Source organism: Bos grunniens, chromosome 11 (assembly GCF_055505025.1).
Source record: "Bos grunniens cultivar Pamir isolate PY7600 chromosome 11, Bosgru_T2T1.0, whole genome shotgun sequence".
NCBI classification, from domain to species: domain Eukaryota; kingdom Metazoa; phylum Chordata; class Mammalia; order Artiodactyla; family Bovidae; genus Bos; species Bos grunniens.
The window spans coordinates 39,366,182-39,377,316 of NC_141175.1; the positions used below are offsets into that span (position 1 = coordinate 39,366,182).

Sequence of the window (11,135 nt, forward strand, 5' to 3'; positions counted from 1 at the left end):
CAAAAATGTTTATTTTAAAAAATTATTTTAGGGAAGTACCTGGTGGTCCAGTGGTTAGGACTCAGCACCTTCATCTCTGGGGCCTGGGTTCAATCCCTGGCCAGGGAACTAAGATCCTGCATGGTGTGGTCAAAAGTTTTTTAAAAATAAAATAGTATCAATCTTAGTAAATTGACTTAGCCCATCAGTGAAGCTTGACCCAGAGTTTGTAAAACACAGATCAGAACCACGAAGAGGCTGCTTTTCTGTCTCCCCAAATCTTACCCACTTCCATGCCACTTTCACTCATCTCTCACGCCCAGGGGTGACGGAGAGGCCAGACAATCATCAATCCATAAAGAACACTGAAGACCTTGTGTATAAGCACTGAAGCTGAACTAAGTTTTGATTGACACCTAACAGGCAAAAGCAAAAACTGGTTTTGGATTTCAATCCTGAGGTTTAGAATAAGGTTCTCTCTAGTTCATGGTCCTGAAACCCTTACCTTAACTATACTCACTTTAACGTAGTCCTAGAAAACCCCTCTTGTCTACAGTGTAATCCGAGATTTGGCAACAAATGGTCAACAGGATCTGCTCCAGCTCAGCTGTTCTTGCAATCAGAACACAGGGAAAGGGTGACACTATTTTCTTGGGCAGAGAAACTAATCCGATGCAGTCTTTAAAGGTACCTTTGTATGGAGAGGTCAGCCCCTCTGTGTAAAGGTAGACAATCATTAGGTAACATACTCTGAGGTCAGATGACTGAAGTCAAGTCCCTATTTTGTCTGGGATTCCCCAAGATTCTGTTCTAGGGCCAAGTTAGAACTCCTCTGTGTCTCATTTTTCTCATCCTTCAGTAGTTGTAATAACAGCTTTCTCAGGATCGTAGAGACATGCAGTTGAACCGGCAGTAAGGTGTTGTACAAGGGTAGTTGCTGCTGCTGCAGGTTCACTCACAGGCCTTCATGACTTTGAAAGGCTGGCCATTTAATGTAGTTAGTGATCTGTGTCTATAAGCTGAACTTGAGATAGAGTTAATGGTTCTGATAACCTTAAATGAGTTTTAGAATTTAGGCCAGGCTTGGTTATTGCTAGACGAGACTGGCTGTGGGGGCAGGTTTCTATGCAATGGGCCCAAACACACACAGCTAAATGGAGTCAAATGCATGAAATACATATTAATTGTCTTTTTCAGAGAGCCCTCCGGGGTTCCTGGAGAATGAACACAGCCTGCCACCCAGCCAGCTCTGAGCTTTCTAGATTGTAGTAGGCCTTCATTTCTTCCTCCCCTAAGCAACCCTCTGACCCTCTAAACCCCCTAGGGTGCCTTTGGAAGGCAAACCCCAGAGGAGACACCTTGGCACAGGTGAGATGAATTTTAACAGTTTTTGAAAAGTCCGCTGAGGTTAAAATTGCAGATATGCTGCCAAAGTTTGTAACTCCAAATAATGATGAAACCGTGAATGGAACAATATGCAGAGCTTAGGCTGAATTTATATAGTTCAGAGCCTATATAGTTCAGAGCCTATTTCCACGGGGGCCTCTTGGGGTGACAGGGCACTCCTGATGCCTTCTTCCCTCCTCCAGAAAATTTCCTTCTAGGGACACACCTAGAGGTCTGCCTAGCCCACAGGGACTCCCCGAACTTCTCTGAGAAGAGAGCCAGCACCCAGGATGAGCTCCAGTGGCCAAGTCTGGGGTCCAGAACTCCATTTCCCTGGCAGAGCTAATTGATAGATCTGGAGACACCTAACCCAGGCAGGAAACCAGATTCTCCTTCCTGAGAATTTGAAACCTAAATAGAGAGTCTCTGTGCCTGGCAAGCTCAAGTGTGTGTCACATGAACCATTGCATTCTAGAGAGAAGGTCCCCTAGCTGCCTGGTTCCTGCCAGTCTGGCCCTGTTTGTTAGCCGTTCCTTCAGTTCTCTGAGCCCCTAGTCTCCTTCCAGTAAAGTCCTATTTGGATCAGGCAGTCAAAGTTGTTTTGGGGAAACAAAACAAAAACCATACAAACTACTATGTATAAAATAAATAAGCAACAAGGATATATTGTATAGGGAATGTAGCCAGTATTTTACAATAACTTTAAATGGAGTGTAATCTATAAACATTTTGAATCACTAAGTTGTACACCTGAAAAGAATATAATATGGTAAATCAACTATACCTCAATAAAAATGGCACAAAATGAAATAAAAACCAAACCAAGTGATATAAGGAAGACATTATAAATATTACAGCGTCCAGGAAGTCAAACCATGGTGAAATGGAAACAGCATGAACTTGAATTTTTTTTTCTTTTAAAAATCTTTCCACACCTGAAGTAGTATTGAATCTTAGTTCTTTAACTGGCCAGCTGTATAAATTTAGACAAGCTACCCTTTCTAAGCCTCAATTTCCTTGACCATGAAGTAGAGATTGCCGACCTCATAAAATCAGCTCTTTAATTAGTCTAGTGACATTTATTGTGGTCACTTAAGAGGCTATTTTTGCTTATTTCTTAGATATGGGCTGCATGACAGCTGAAACTTCTGGAAATTAGTGGTATTAAGGTACTCTGAGTATCATCATACTTGAACATTTTGTTAGACCAGGAATCTTCTCTTTCTCCATTTTCTTTAGGAGGCATTATGGTAGCAACTGAACATTCAGAATGGTCCTTTTGAAAAAATGGTGGTGAAAGACATGTAACATAAAATTACTGTCTTAACCATTTTTAAGCGTACAGTTCAGTGGCATTAAGTACATTCACGTTGTTATGCAACCAGAGGATTTACTAAACATTTTTATGCTTTACTAAAAATAAACAAAAACCTTTCAAACCCTTTGTCAGACCACTTGTCTCTATTTTTTCTGGATTGGAAACTGCAGTGACTGTTAGTATGAACTGGGTCAAATTCTAAGCAGGTTTGAGCTCGGCCCAGGGGAACAGTTCTCAGAAGCTAGTGCCAGAAGAGAATTTAGGAATTGTCTTGTCCAGGGGCCTTAATTTACATGATAGCTCAGTTAGCTGGTTATTTAGGCAGCAGACCTTAACTGAGCCTGTGTCCCAAGAACCGGGATGGGTGCTGGAGGGTGGACACAGCTGGGGTGGTCCAGCCACTGTCCGTCCTGCTGGAGCTCATGCTGCCCAGAGGGGAATATGGCACACGGGACAGTAGGAGGTCAACAGGTTCGGTGGGCTGGAGAGTAGGAGAAAGGCACAGATCTACATGAGATGGAATAACAATTGTAGTCTGGGACCAGATTGTGAAGGGCTTCAAAGGACGTGGAGAAGAACTTAGATTTTACTGATTTTTTTTCTATTGGTCATGGAGGTGGTCTGGTAGGAGTCAAGCTGGGGACTGATTCTAAGCTAGGGAGGAACATGGTCAGATGTTCATTTCAGAGCACGCACTGGCAGCGTGCAGACAGATGGTGGGCTGGAGGGCCCCAGAATGGGACTCGGGGGTTTGGAGAGAGGCCTTTTGGCACCTAATGCTTGGAAACATGAAACATCGTTTTTCAAATGATACAGTGGGAGAACCAAGTCCACAGCTCAGTCCCTTGTTCTTTCTGAGTGACCTTGAAGTGAACAGTTTTTCAAATCTTTGCATATCAGAATTTGCTGATGTTTCCTTTCCAAAAAGACTCCCCCACCCTGTCCTTGTTCTTCCCTACATTCCATCACCAGTTTCCCCAGGGTCTTGGAGGAAAGTCCCTGCTCTGAGAATATGGTAGGAATAAAACTTGCCAGAAAAATGTGAAGCATGCAGAACCATGCCACCTCCACACTAGCCACAGGCTTTGCAATGCTATCTTTATGCCTCCAGATAAAGAGATCAAAGTTTCTCGATCTGAGTCCCCAGGCTAATTTACATGAGGAGGGTGGGGGTGGGAAGTGTGGGATAAGCATGATAGGATACAGAGGGAAATTTTTGTTTCATAGGTGATATCGCCATCATGGCCAACAGCACAGGATCTGCTGTAGAGAGGGGACTTGCCCTGGGGAATCAGACACAGAATTTAAGGCAGAGTCTGCCCTCAATCTAGAATTCTGGAATGGGGACTTCCCTAGTAGTCCAGTGGCTAAGACTTTGAGCTCCCAATTCGGGGACCTGGGGTTCCATCCCTGGTCAGGGAACTAGATCCCACATGCCACAGTTAAGAGTTCCCATGCCACATGGCACAGCCAAATAAATAGAATTCTGGAATTTCAACACTGGAAGAGGTCTTCAGTTCAGTTCAGTTCAGTTGCTCAGTCGTGTCCAACTCCTTGCAACCCCATGGACTGCAGCAAACTCCAATATTTTGGCCACCTGATGCGAAGAGCTGACTCATTTGAAAAGACCTTGATGTTGGGAACGATTGAAGACAGGAGGAGAAGGGGACAACAGAGGATGAGATGGTTAGATGGCATCACCAACTCAATGGACATGAGTTTGGGTAAACTCCGGGAGTTGATGATGGACAGGGAGGCCTGGCGTGCTGCAGTTCATGGGATCGCAAAGAGTCGGACCTGACTGAGCAACTGAACTGAACTGAACTAGACTGCAGCACGCCAGGCCTCACTGTCCATCACCAACTCCCAGAGTTTACCCAAACTCATGTCCATTGAGTCGGTGATGCCATCTAACCATCTTGTCCTCTGTCATCTCCTTCTCCTCTTGCCTTCCATCTTTTCCAGCATCAGGGTCTTTTCCAATGAGTCAGCTCTTCGCATCAGGTGGTCAAAGTACCAAAATTTCAGCTTCAACATCAGTCCTTCCAATGAACATTCAGGACTGATTTCCTTTAGGATAGACTGGTTGGATCTCCTTGCAGTACAAGGGACTCTCAAGAGTCTTCTCCAACACCACAATTCGAAAGCATCAATTCTTCGGCGCTCAGCTTTCTTTACAGTCCAACTCTCACATCCATACATGACTACTGGAAAAAGAAGAGGTCTTAGGCCTGCCTAAGCCAACTCGTACCCATTTTACAGATGGGGAAATTAAGATCTCTGAAGTGGCAGACTGAATTGGAAAGGAGTGCTCTTGGCTTTTTAAAAATTTTTTTCCAATTGAAATATATGTGACATATAACACTGTGTGACTGTGTAAATTTAAGGTGTTCAACATGTTAATTTGGTACCTTTATATATTGTAATGATTGCCATTGCAGTAATAATTAGCATCTCTGTAATGATACATAATTATCCTTTATTTTTAGTGGTTGGACATTAAGTTATGATATCTCATTAGATATGAGGATTATAAAACAATACTGTTGTCTACTGTTTACTACACTGTGCAGTAAATCTCTGAAGCTTATTTACTACTCTTTGCAAGTACTCTTGGCTTTCTGTCCAGTGTACTTTCCACAACTTCCTGCTGATTTCATCCACTAGCATATGTGTATGTGGGTATAGATTTATAAATACATAAAACTTGAGCAGTAAATACAGTGGAATAGAGTTGCCCAAGGGTAGCTGTATTTAAAAAATGCACGAGTTCAGAAAAAGTCCAAGTCAAAATGCTCAGGCTTTACAAAGCTCTAGGGCTTTGTCCCCTTTCTTGTACTGAGCTCCGGTCACCCCAGCAGCCCACTGTCATGAGTTCAGGACATGGGCACACCTTCAGCTGGTCCGGTGGGCAGAATGAACCAGAAGCAAACAAATGAGAGAGCCTGGGGTCGGGAGATCCAACCTCCATATGGACCAGTTAACTTTTTACTCCAGTGATTCTCATCCACGATTACACATTAGAACCTACCCCCCCTCCGCCTGAGCAGCTTAAAAAAAACCCCAAACCCAGACCCGAAACCAGGCTAATTACATCAGAATCTCTAAGGATGGGGCCCAGGTGTCAGCACTGCCCCAAGCTCCCCAGCTTATTGCACTGGGCAGCCAAGTGGAGAACAACTGTTCTTTCCTCAGTCACATCCTGAACCTCTTCCTCTGACCAGCATGTCAAAAACGTTTGGCAATCTTTGTTAAAAAACAAAGGGAAAGAGAATGCAGCTAGATGGCTGTGTGTTTCAATTATGCTAAAAAAAAAACATCTAAAATGTACATGATCCTGAGGGTAAGTTTTTAACTTGGATATTCTCGGCTGTGTGAAAGTCTCTTTATGATGTCAGGGCAGGCATCTGTGATGTACCCCAACTGGACCCCAAGGTCTTTACCATCAGGAAGGTAGTTTGGCCAATTGGTTAATAATGTGGGTTCTGGAAGTCAGTGCGCTTTCTTAACTAGGGCAAGTTACTAAATCAGTGCAAAGTGCCTGGCAAGTAGTCAGCCTTGTAAAAACTGGAGCCATTATTAATATTATATGGCTTTGTACCTTCACGCTTCCTTGGGCAAAGTAGGTGTCCAATAAAACTTCATTGGGTGAAGGGCATATGCCAGCACTGTCCAACAGAAATATCAGGGAAGCCACAAATGTGATTTCAACTTTGCTAATAGCTACATTTTAAAAAGTAAAATGAAACAGGTGAAATTAATTTTAATAACACAGGTTACTATGTTCAAATATGATTATTTCAACTGTGTAGTCAGTATAAAAAAGTATCAATAAATGATTAATGAGCTATTTCACACATTTTTCTCCCTCTATACTACATCTTTGAAATCTGGTGTCCATTTGACATCTAATTCAAACCAGCCACATTTCACATGCTCACCAGCCACATATGGCAACATATGCGATGGGCAGCATAGGTTCAATGTTTCCTTCATGTCTCAAAACCTGCATATTGAAAGTGTCCATTAAATGTGCTCCTCTGGGCTGTTCCTACCTCCTGACCCCTCACAGGGGCATCCATGCTAGGCAGCCCTTCTCTTGTTCCCACTGGAGCCTGTGTTGAAAAAGGTCAGTTTCTGACCTAATGTTGATAACCTGATCTTTATGTGAACATCCCCAGGGCTTTGTAAGAGACATTGGCCTCATCCTTGCTTCAGCTAGTGTGCTTCCACCAGAAATTTGCAGCCGTAAGCGGAAAGTTACATTTTTTTTTTTTTTTGGAAAGTTACATTTTTTGTCTTAATTTTTGTAAAAATATTTGCTTGACCCAAAAGGCAGCCTGCCCAAGTGGGAAGTTCACAGGAGCCACTGTACCTGCAGCACTTCCTGCCCAGGCCCCGCCCACACCCCGCCCACTAGGGGTGGCAGCCTCCTGACCTCTGCAGCCAAGCAGCATGAGTCATCCTGGTCACTTGTTCAAACCTCCACTCTGGTCTCAGAGCCGCTTTTGTTTTTCAGTTGAATAGGCATCCTGAAACACACACATACTCTGAGTGAGCCAGGCCGAGGGCTTGGTTCTTAAGCGGAAAAGCATATTGTTTGCCCTAACTACTGTCATATTCCTCAGCCTGGCATTCTACTGCCATTCCAGGGGCTCCTGGGTCTCTCTGTCAGGGAAACTTTCTGTGTTTTAACTTAAGGCAGGAAAGGAATTCAGATCCTGACCAAAGGGCAGAACAAGGCAGGAATCTGTCCTCTTGTGACTTGGGGGTATGTCCACACCCCCACAGGACACTGAGGCTTCAGTCAGAACTGCCAAGCCTCTCTTTATCCTCCCAACTAGGTTTGGGGTCTCCGTATGCAAAATGTACTTTATTTTTTGTCTTTGCAGTGTGGCTTACAGGATCTCATTTCCCTGACCAGGGATCAAACCTGGGCCCCCTGCATTGGTTAAGCATGGAGTCTTAACCACTGGACTGCCAGGGAATTCCCATAAAGGTACTTTTTGACCCCAGCAATACCCAACCATGGTTGCATATTAGAATCACTGGGGCAGCTTTTTCTTTTTCTTTCATTTATACATATTTATTCATTCATTTATTTTAATTTTTAGTTTATTGATGTACAGTTGATTTGCAATGTTGCGTTACTTTCTGCTATCCAGCAAAGTGACTCAGTTATACATACAGATACTGTCTTTTTTATATTGTTTCCCATTATGGTTTGTCTCAAGATATTGAGCATAGTTCCTTCCTTATGCTATATAGTAGGACCTTGTGGTTTAACAAGGGGCAGCTTTTAAAATTCCTGATACCCAAGTTAAAAACCAGACCAATTAAATTGGAATCTCTTTAGGCCTTTACTCTGACCAGGTGGGTTTATGATTTCCAGTTTCAGCTGGAAGCCTAAGTCTGCCCGGTAGCCCTTCAGGCCTCCCTATTCAGCAGGCCCAGCCTGTAATTCTGCACCCTCACTGCCGTCCAGACTCCCATCCTCCTTCCTCTGCCAGTCAGGGTCAGAAAGGACAGAGGTGGGTAGTTACTTTCTCCTGAGACGCCCAGTCCTCACCCATCTTGCATCCTTCTTTGCCCTTCAGAGAAAGTGGAGACTGAGGCCAACGGGGCCCCCACCCCAGGAGCCCATCCTTTCCACGCCCTCTGTGCTTTGTTTACCTATATTTTCCCTGTATTTCTTTCTCAAACTTTTAGTCTGTTTCATAGTCTTTTCACTTTCAACTTACAAACATTCTCGTGTCACTGCCACCTGAAAAATCGGAATCTCTTTCTCAGTTCTGTTCCCTTTCAATTTAGTCTTGTATCTCTTGGTTTCTCTTCCCTGTGAAGCTTCTTGAAGGAGTCCTTATGGTGGTCTGTACTTTCTCACCTCTCCCCAACCTGCCACAGGTGAGCTCAGCTCCATCACAATATGAACACTCCTGACACTCGCTAAGGTCATGGGTGACCTCCTAGACACTAAATCCTTGGCCTATTTTCCATCATACTCTTCTCACCGTTGGGCTGTGTTGATCACCTCCTCTCCCTAGAAATTCCTTTGGTCTTCTGTGACTCCTTCTTTACTGATTTCCTCTCATCTCTTTGATGGTGTCCTCTTGGCTTTACTCAGCCTTGAGACTGATGTTCTCTAGTTCTATCCTTGGCCTTCTCTCTTTGTGAATTTATCTATCCCAAGGCTTCAACTCCTACCTACATGCTGTGAACTCCCAAATCTTTGTCTCCAGCCCAGATTTCTTACATGTCCAGCTGTCTCCTGGACATCTCCACACTAATATCCCTCTGAACATGTCCAGAATAGAACCATTATATTTTTTCCATCAAATTTGCTTTTACTCTAGTCATCATACTTAACAGTGAAACACTAGAAGTATTACCATAAAAGGAATGCAAAATCCCTATAACTTAGGATTGTTCTCAAAGGACAATAGAAACCTGAATAGAAAAATCTATTCAATTCAATGTCTTATAAGAAAAATCAATAAGAACAATACATATTGGCAAGAAGATAATTGCCATATTTTTAAATGTGGAAAATTCCAGAGAATCACATGAAAAACAAAGCTAATCAAATTAGTAAAGTTGTCTGTTACAAATTAACAACACACTAAGACCATAGGACTGCTTTATGCTATTATCCCTTCACTCATTTAAAAATTTATATAGAGCCTACAGGGGAGCTACAGTTATGAATAAAAGGTATATAGTCTCTGCTCTCATGAACCCTACACTCTGGTAATAAGAAGTTAGATGTTATATTAGCAAAAAAGGTCTCACCACAAATAAATATCTAGGAACAAAGTTAACCAGTAATGTGTAGGACTTAAAATAAAACTGTTCAGAAATGTGTTAGTCACTCAGTTGTGTCCAACTCTTTGCGACCCCATGAACTGTAGCCCGCCAGGCTCCTCTGTTAATGGAATTCTCCAGGCAAGAATACTGGAGTGGGTTGCTATTCTTTTCTCCAGGAGATCTTATTAACTCAGGAATCAAACTTAGGTCTCCTGCTTTGCAGGTGGATTCTTTACTGTCTGAGCCACCAGGGACTCCTCAAAAACATAAAGGGAATCTTTAAAAATGGAAAGAAATACTGTGTACCTAATTGGGGAATGAATTTAAAATTTTCATTAAAATTAATGAGTTAAATAAAATTTAAATGAAAATGAATTTTAAGTTTTGTTAACTTATTCTGGAGGCACTTTGGTTCAATAAACTTAGAAGTTTAAATGAGAGAAAATATTCAAGAATGTGTTGCAAAGTGTGTAAACCTTATGCTACCAGTCATTACCTTCTAGTACATGGAAGTAATAACCAACAGGTGGAGATGGCACAGGAAAAGACAGGCATATTGATAAGACAGAAAGGAAAGTCTAGAATAAAAAATAATGTAATTTCTAATAAAGGTCTTCTCATATCAATAGGGAAGAAGAAGAAGGATTAGTCTGTGTTGTGCTTTGCTGAGTCGCTCAGTCCTGTCCGACTCTTTGCGACCCCATGGACTGTAGCCCGCCAAGCTCTTCTGTCCATGGGGATTCTCCAGGCAAGAATACTGGAGTGGGTTGCCATGGCCCCCTCCAGGTGATCTTCCCAACCCAGGGATCAAACCCAGGTCTCCCACACTGGAGGTGGATTTTTCACCATCTTAGTCACCAGGGAAATCCAAGAATATAGGTCGACTATCCCTTCTCCAGGGGATCTTCCCTGACCCAGGAGCTGAATTGAGGAGTCCTGCAATTGCAGGTGGATTCTTTACCAGCTGAGCTACCAGGGAAGCCCTAAGGATTAGTCTGCTGCTGCTGCTGCTGCTAAGTCAGTTCAGTCATGTAAATGACAAAGAGTTTCATCTTGATACCAAGTCTCACAGGTAGGAGTAGGAGGTGGCTGCCCTGAAGTGCTAGCAGGGCTGTGAGGCCTAGTCTAGGCTTAGCCAGGAGCTCTGCATTTGATTAGAAATGTCTTCCAGGGGCCCAGGAACAGAAAACTACACTAAGGCACATATTTGTCATTCCTGGATTATTCAAGAAATATCAATGGGATAACTAGCCAGCAATTTGGGGAAAAAAGTATTAGCTTTCTCTTCCATATATACCAAAATCAATTTCAGGTAGATTAGATTTAAATGTAAAAGATGAAAATATAAAACACTAGAAGAAAAAACAGGATTTTTTTTTCTAATAATTGTGGTTCGGCAAGGATTTCCCAAGCGTGACACTAAAGGCAGAAACCGTGAAGTTAAAGATTGATAGATTTAGCTTCTTAGTCATTAGAAACTTGTGCAGAGCAGAAGTTAACAGGAAACTGACAAATTGAGGGGAAAAAAATGCAGTATATGATGGATTACTATTTTATTATATAATGAGTTCCTCAATCAATATGAAAAATATGACCACTCCAATATAAAAAAATAAAAAAGATGTTAATAGGTAATTCACCAAAAGGG

The 11,135-nt window shown here is 42.6% G+C and overlaps 1 long non-coding RNA gene across 1 annotated transcript; it reads right to left on the bottom strand.

Annotated features, from left to right (window-relative positions):
* Positions 1-2,586: 2,586 nt before the first annotated feature.
* Positions 2,587-7,356, bottom strand: LOC147362964 (uncharacterized). The gene is made up of 2 exons (XR_015136638.1): positions 7,122-7,356; positions 2,587-4,312 (listed from the first exon to the last, which is right to left on the bottom strand). It is a non-coding gene; the product is annotated as an uncharacterized LOC147362964 (long non-coding RNA).
* Positions 7,357-11,135: the final 3,779 nt, after the last annotated feature.